The following is a 7,543-nucleotide window of genomic DNA, read 5'->3' as shown; positions in this document are numbered from 1 at the left end:
TCTATGGCATTCTCCTTTATTTCAGGACTGTAATGGCACCTGTCTTTTCATTTGCAATATTGACAGTGTTCTGCCAAAATTGGCAGCTTCCCAATCTCTTCCCTGCCAGCCACGGCTGAGACTCATGGCCCAAGGGCCTCATGTGGCAGGCTGGCCAGCATTCCTTGCCATGTGCCCACAGAGTCTTCCCCTTGCCTGACCGAGAGGTCCAGCTCAGTTCAACAGCAATTAAAAGTTTCTCTCCCTATTGGAGGAACCCACTGGCATAAGAATAAGAGGTTCAAACCCCAAGAATCCTTCCAGCCCTGCAATTTAAACTTTTTTTTTTTTAACTTTTTTTCCACCAGGTCAGGAGTTGGTGTATTGGTGCAAAGCAGTTGTGGTTTTTGCCATTACTTAGATGGCAGGGGAGGTGATTGCTTTTGCACCAACCTAATAAGACAGCCCTGCAAGTAGAGAGGGCTCTCTATGGCAGAGGCTTTTTTCCTTTTAGAAGATGTTTTACTAGGCCAGGACCCCAACTATCACTGTTTATATTCTCTGCAAAGTTTTGAGTATGAAAAAGGATTTGTGAGGTTGGTCTTAGACTTTAACCAATCTGATGTGCTTTGCATGTCTTCCTGTATGGTTCTGTCAAAAAGACAGGTACCTTAGGATGGGATGTAGGCCTGGGACTCCATAAGCCCTCTGTTAAAATTAGCCTGGTAAACTGGTCAGTAGCAAACTTTGCTGTAGGCCTCTAGCTTGTTTTATATCCTTGGGAGAACCATGTGGTAGTGCTTTGTTTTAGCCTCTGCCATTTTACAGTGGCAGCCAGTGTTCAATCCTGGCCTAAGGAATGAGTCCTTTCTGGTTTGATATATGCATGAACTTTGCCATTTGTTGATTCTCTTTCCCTCCATGAACCTGGGAGGGTTCTCTGAGCACCTGGGAGGTTACCTTTGGTAAAATGTGAAAGCCAAAAATATTGTCCACTTGGCATCAGCTAAAGTGGGGTAATAAAGGATTTAAAAATATTTTCTTAAAGAATGATCAGCTTAATTAATAGTGGGTAACCAAGTTATAGGTATATTTAAAAGGCTTTTATGTTTTTCTCTCTTTGGATCTTGTCTTGCTGGAAAAAGGTTTTTTTCTCAGTTGACTGAATTATTTTTCTCCATTTTGTCTTGGCGCTCCTAATGCACACATTAGGGACCCTAAGATAATTTCCGATGGCTTGGGACTCCTTGGGAAAAACAGAAAAGGCACCATGGATTCCTTTGTGAGAGACCTCTGTTTACCTCATGGAGCCCCAGGAATTAGAGGCGGATGGATTCTTCTACAAATTCGTGTTTGTCTTCCAGCTATACTTGTGTATTGGGCCCTAGAAACTGCATACTTTCCTACCCTTAAGGTTAAAGGGCTCCACCTGGAAGCCTATAATCCAATTAGGAGATTGGCGAACAAAAAATCTTATCGCAACTGGATCTTCTTCTGTCTGTGTAGTTACATATGTGTTGTGTGTGATGTCTATAAAAGGAGCTCTAATTAATTGGCTTAAAAGGAAAATAAGTGCTTAGCTCACATATTTTTTAAATGGAAGATAAAGCTGTGGTACCTTTTGGTTCATGTGACTTTAATCTTCGTGAAATAAAAGCAAACTTAAAGATTATTGGTAAAATGTAGATGTCACCAAAATGTAAATTTTTGCCTGCAGTTAAAGAAGTTTTTTTAAGTAGATAATATAAAGCTAAAAGTTTAAACAAGATATGGAAAGTTCCTTAAGAAATTAATCTTGCAAAAGAAATTCTGTGTGTGAACATTGACTAAATTTAAAAGGCTTATAAAAGGTTTGTGTTTTTTAAAAAAAAATTGAGTCATCATTTTGGCAAAATAAATAATTTGTGGTAATCTGGAATTCTGTTTCATAACATCAAGTCTTTTAAACCTCTAACATGTTTAACAGGCTTCCTCAAATCAAACTTCACTTTCAAAATTGTCTTTCCTGATGCTTGGCTTGCTCTCAAGGGTCTGATATGTCAGCCTCGATCTGATCTAGTCTTTTCTGTGGCATTTTCCTTTTCTTCAGGACTGTAATGGCACCTATCTTTTCATTTGCAATATTGGGGGTGTTCTGCCAAAATTGGTGGCTTCCCACTCTCTTCCCTGCCAGCCAGGGCTGAGACTCATGGCCCAAAGGTCCCACACAGCAAGACGGCCAGTATTCATTGCCATGTGCCATGTGCCCACAGAGTCTTCTACAGAGAGCCCCTGGAGGATCCAGAAGAGAGCTAAACAGGATTACCTGACATGTTTAAGTATTTGGGGTTGCCAAAATGAGGTTTAATCTTCCTGAGGTTATATATATATATATATATATATATATATATATATATATATGTATGTATGTATGTATGTATATATGTATGTATATATATATATGTATGTATATATATATGTGTGTGTATATATATATATATATATATGTATGTATTTTGTTTTTGAGACAGAGTCTCACTCTGTTGCCATGCTGGAGTGCAGTTGTGCAACCTCTGCCTCCCCAGTTCAGGTAATTCTCCTGCCTCAGCCTCCAGGTTAGCTGCAACTACAGGCGTGCACCACCACACCGAGCTAATTTTTGTATTTTTAGTAGAGATGGGGTTTCACCATGTTGGCCAGGATGGTCTCGCTCTCTTGACCTCATGATCCACCCGCCTCAGTCTCCCAAAGTGCTGGGATTACAAGCGTGAGCCACCACGCCTGACCTTCTTTCTCTCTCTCTTTGCTTGGCTTCTCCAGAGTTTGGAAACTAGTTGTGAATATTCTTAACTTATGGCATACAATTGTTTGCATCAGTGCAATAAGAATCCACCTTCTTTTGTAACAGGACGCAATTGGAGAAACTGGTCATTTTATGAAAGCTTTCACTGGAATGATATGCTTCCCTTTAAGGAGTCAAGCTCTACTTGCAGAGCTGATAAAAGCCCCTTGGGAAAACTGGCCTCATGCTTTGTCTACACATTTCCCATACATGGTTTCTAAACCTGTGGTGGTAAAGTATGTCACTTTCTAAAAGGCCCAGGAACCCCATGTTTTTGGCACCTCAAGAAGAGAGGAGTTCACTCAATTCACGGGTATTTGAGGGTACAAACCCAGGTCTGGGCTCCACTTTAGAAAGTCCTATCTGAGATTCCTTCTAGAACAGATTTCCATCAAAGCCAATTTTAAAAGCCTATGTAGAAATTATTATTCTTGCTGCACTTTATGCAAATAATCAGGCCAAGTATAAAACTAAACTCTATTTTCCAAACAACTCAGTCCTATCATGATTTGTTTTTAACAGAAATGAGGACTGAAGAGAGAGAAATTATGTTTCAAAACTTACCATACATTTGTCATTAAATTCTAAACTCAGTTGTTTTTGAGTTTCTTGCCTACATTTTAAACTAACCCTGGTTATTCCTATGAACAAACCAGTGATCTTTAGCTGCAGCTCAGAAAGAATAAAAGGAATTGGTAATGTAAAAATCTGGATCAATATTCTAGTTCTGAGCAATTATCCTGCAAATCCTGTGAAATGATGGGAAAAAACAGTGTGCCAAAATCCTGAGGTTTCCTTTTTGGGAAAGTAAGACTGAGGGAGCTAACCAAAGCCAAATCCCATGCACCCAAATCTTAGCAAGCGTAACTGTAGCCACCAGTCATCTGTGTGTGTCAGAAGACATTTTTTTTCTCCTTTGTTGGAGGAGGACTCAATTCCACAGCTTTACCTTAGCATTTGGCTTATAAGGAGTTCATGCAACCCCCCAAGACACAATTTTGTCCCAAACTCAATTCTAAGCTTTGGGTTGAAGCCCCAGGGGCGGTTGGGTGGAAAACTGGATCTGAGGGATCCACAGGCAGATGATAATGGAAGTTAAAAGGCACCGTGCAGGGAGCATTACTAATTCCTGCCAATTAAGCCAAGCCTCCCGTTTGATGAATAAAGGTAATGCTAGTACCTATGGCATAAATGAGGTCTAGGGAACTCGAAGGTTATTGACAGCAGGGGAGACAGGGTGTACGTGGGTAAGAGCAGGTATTCCAACCCCATGGCCCCCTATTAACATGGGTGAGAGCCACTTTGACACTGATGGGTGGCACCCTGTCATGGTTACTGGGACTGAAGGAAGAAGGAAAGAGGAATGCCTTAATTTCTCTCCTTCATCTGCTGGAACCTGGGATGACTTGCTCCCCTCTTTCTAGATGAGTAGCCCCTCATCTTCAGTCTGTACCCCTTTCTAAGGCATCCTGAACCCCTGGGACTCCTTTGAAACAAACACCTTCTTTTTCCTCCTCTGCCCTCTCTTCACAGTTAGCTAATTGTGTCTCTGTACTATGGGACACTCCCCTCAGATGCATCCTCCAAACTGGGAAAAGTTAATTTCCCAAACCTTAAACTGGTTGGTTTAGGATTGGGCTCGGGGGAAGGGAATCCAGAAGCTTAACATGCCAGCAAAAGGGTAAACTGTTTTTTGTTTGTTTGTTTGTTTGTTTTAACCAGTCGGGCTCTTGGCCTTCCTCTTAGTGTGCAAATCGGTAAAAGGCCTTGAAATTTTTTAGCTGTCTCTACCCCCCTTGTTTCTTTCTGATACGTGTTTTCTAATAATGAGGTTTGTCTCTTGTCACCTTCAGGCCATCAAACTCCAGTCATGCAACCGGAGTCTGCAATCAGAGCCTCAGACAATGGCTCCTTTTGCAGGAGAAACTTAGATAGGCCTCTGAGGGACCTCTGACTCCTGTGTTCCCAAAACAGCACCCCCTGTCATCAGATCATTCTTCATCTTTATCCTTATCTTTATTCTAACAGCAGTTATATGCACTTCTTTTGAGGGGCAAATGATAGAGACAGGAGACAGCCAAATGCTACCACGTCATTGTGTACTGGGGGCTTTGCCTAATCATGCCCATGGTGAAAAATTCTGTCCCTTAACACATGTGCAGTAACAACAATAAATCACCGTGGAGTGGCTCAGGCTAAGGGCCCACCTGCTGCTGGGAGAATGGGGTGGAGTCCCTGGGAATTCAAGTCTTCTGCAGGGAGGAGGAGCCTGGCCTCTTCTGCTTGCATGTGCTGGCCTAGTATTCAATCTGTGAGGTGGGAACCTGTTGGCAGGACCCCTTTATTTCACTGAGCTCTTTCTTTTAATACATTCTGCTCTCCTCAGCTTTCAATGTGTCCTTGTGCCTATTTTTTCCCAATTATGACACAAGAACCTGGATTTTAGCTTAACTAAGGAGCAAAGAATCCTGGAACAATGTGATCCCAGTGCTTCCTTTAAATCTTCATACCCATCACTCTTGAGTTTTTTGAAAACATTCAGCTTAAAAAATATAAACAGTGATAGCGCTCACTAACCTTATTTTTCACATAATCTAATTAAAAGACAAGTAAAAAATAAAACAGTTGTTAAATGTATTTGAAGATTCTGTTGTTTGGAATAAGTACACTACAATACGAAGCAGTTGCTTTTGAGCCAAAGTGTGTAGACTAGAATCTTTACTCCAGAACCTACTAATGCTTTGACTTTGGACAGGTTATAGTGAAGAAGTCAAGTAAAAGTACTTACAGCATAAGATTCTTGTGACTACTAAATACATTTGCACATGCGATGTGTTTAAAACAGTACTTGAAATATAGCAAATATAAAATAAATACTAGAACAATTATATTTCCTGTCTCTTTGGATATATGCAGTTCACCCTCGTTTTTACTTTTTTAATATGAAATGAGTTAAGAAGATGCCACCCTAGAATATGCTGCTCTGATGTGTTGAGTAAAAGCCCCTGTGACTTGTCGCATTTTTGTAACTTATTACTCCTTGTCTAATTCAGTATATAAGTGATCAGCTGTAACTGTCTTTGGATCTTTTCCATCTCCCATTTCCTTATGAAGACTCCTGTGTCACATAAAACCTATATTAACTAGATTTGCATACTTTTTACCTGTTGGTCCGTCTTATGTCAGTTTAATTCTGACACTCAGCAAAAGAACTCTAAGAGGAAAGAGACAAAATTTTGCCCTCCCCTGTGATATATATTCACTAGCATTGTTTTATGTATATCTAGTAGCAATCTTCCTTTCTTTTAAAGTATTCCATCATGTCTTTAACAAGGAATGAAATATTCATTCTATTAAAACTTTATTAATTTCCATTGCTATGTCCAACAGAAATTTAGTCATTATGGTGGTCAAGAAAAACTCGCTTCAACTTCATTAACTCTCAGATAGAAAAACAATATAAATGAAGGCAAAACACTGCTAATTTTTAAAAATTAGTATTTAATATTTTGGAATGCTGAATTAGAACATTTAAATTTCTCAGTAAAACAAAAATTTAATGATAAAATCAATTACCCTTTGACAACCTACCTTTTTTTCTTACTTAAAATGTACTTTCAGTATGTAAAGAAAAATCTACGAGGGTTAAGCAATAAATAAACTCAAACTTAAGCTGTAGTTTAGTAATACTGGATGATTAATTTATCAAATAATGTTTTGTTATATTTTAACATTAATTATTTTATATTTCAGTTTGTGCATGTTAAAAATTAAAAGTGGTTTAGGCAATTATTGATTTGTTTATGTGTTGTGAAGGTGCTTATGCACATTTAACTTTTACTTTGTTTATAATTTTTATTATGTAATTTACTTATTGTCTAGTTGAAATTTTATCTGTGTTCTTAGAGACAGACTTTACATTTTTATTGTGCTAGAGCTAGAATGTCCTGCTATTTAAAAAGCATATATTTTGTATACCCTTTTGTATTTCTTAATTGTACTTTACTGTTCTACATATTTCTCCAATTTTGTTAATTTATTTGGAATCATATACAGTATATTATTGATATACTTACCAAGATTTGTTTTCCTTTAACAGATTTCATACAAAACATTAACATGAATTGAAAAATGAAGGTTTATGTTTTCTATGCAGTATAATGCTGGATAACCTAATAAATATTTTCTATCAAGAAGGCTATGTTTGAATACGTAATAAAACATTGTTTGTTTTCTGTTGTAAATCACTATCAAGTAGAATAAAGGAGATGTAAAATCGACATTATAGTGGATTATTTTAGATCCACTGACATTTTACAAATCTCATGTTATTCAATTTAACTTCCATCTTATAGGAATACACATTGCATGCATAAAAATTACATATATATGTATAATTTTGCAATAAATGTTAAGTCTCTAAATACAAGATTCTAAATAGCTATCCAATTCATCGCAAATTTTTTGGTACAGCTTTATTTGTATTAAGTCAGACATGAAAATACAAACATAAATAGCTCCCTATTATTTTAAATGACAATGGTAATTATGTTGTTATGGGAAGATACACAGTGTAAAACTTTGGAAAATTTATTTGTTTTGCTGATTTGTTTGTTGTGAAAACATTAGTAATATGTAGGATGTGCAGTTTCTAAAGTCAGATCATAGAAAGCATAAATATAATCCTTGCTTCCTTTAGAGACTTCTGTATAGACATCATTTAAATTCTACCTTGGTGCTCAA

This window comes from Pan troglodytes, chromosome 22, assembly GCF_028858775.2.
Source record: "Pan troglodytes isolate AG18354 chromosome 22, NHGRI_mPanTro3-v2.0_pri, whole genome shotgun sequence".
NCBI lineage: Eukaryota > Metazoa > Chordata > Mammalia > Primates > Hominidae > Pan > Pan troglodytes.
The sequence above is the reverse complement of the archived record's forward strand: the minus strand, read 5'-3'. Positions refer to the sequence as shown.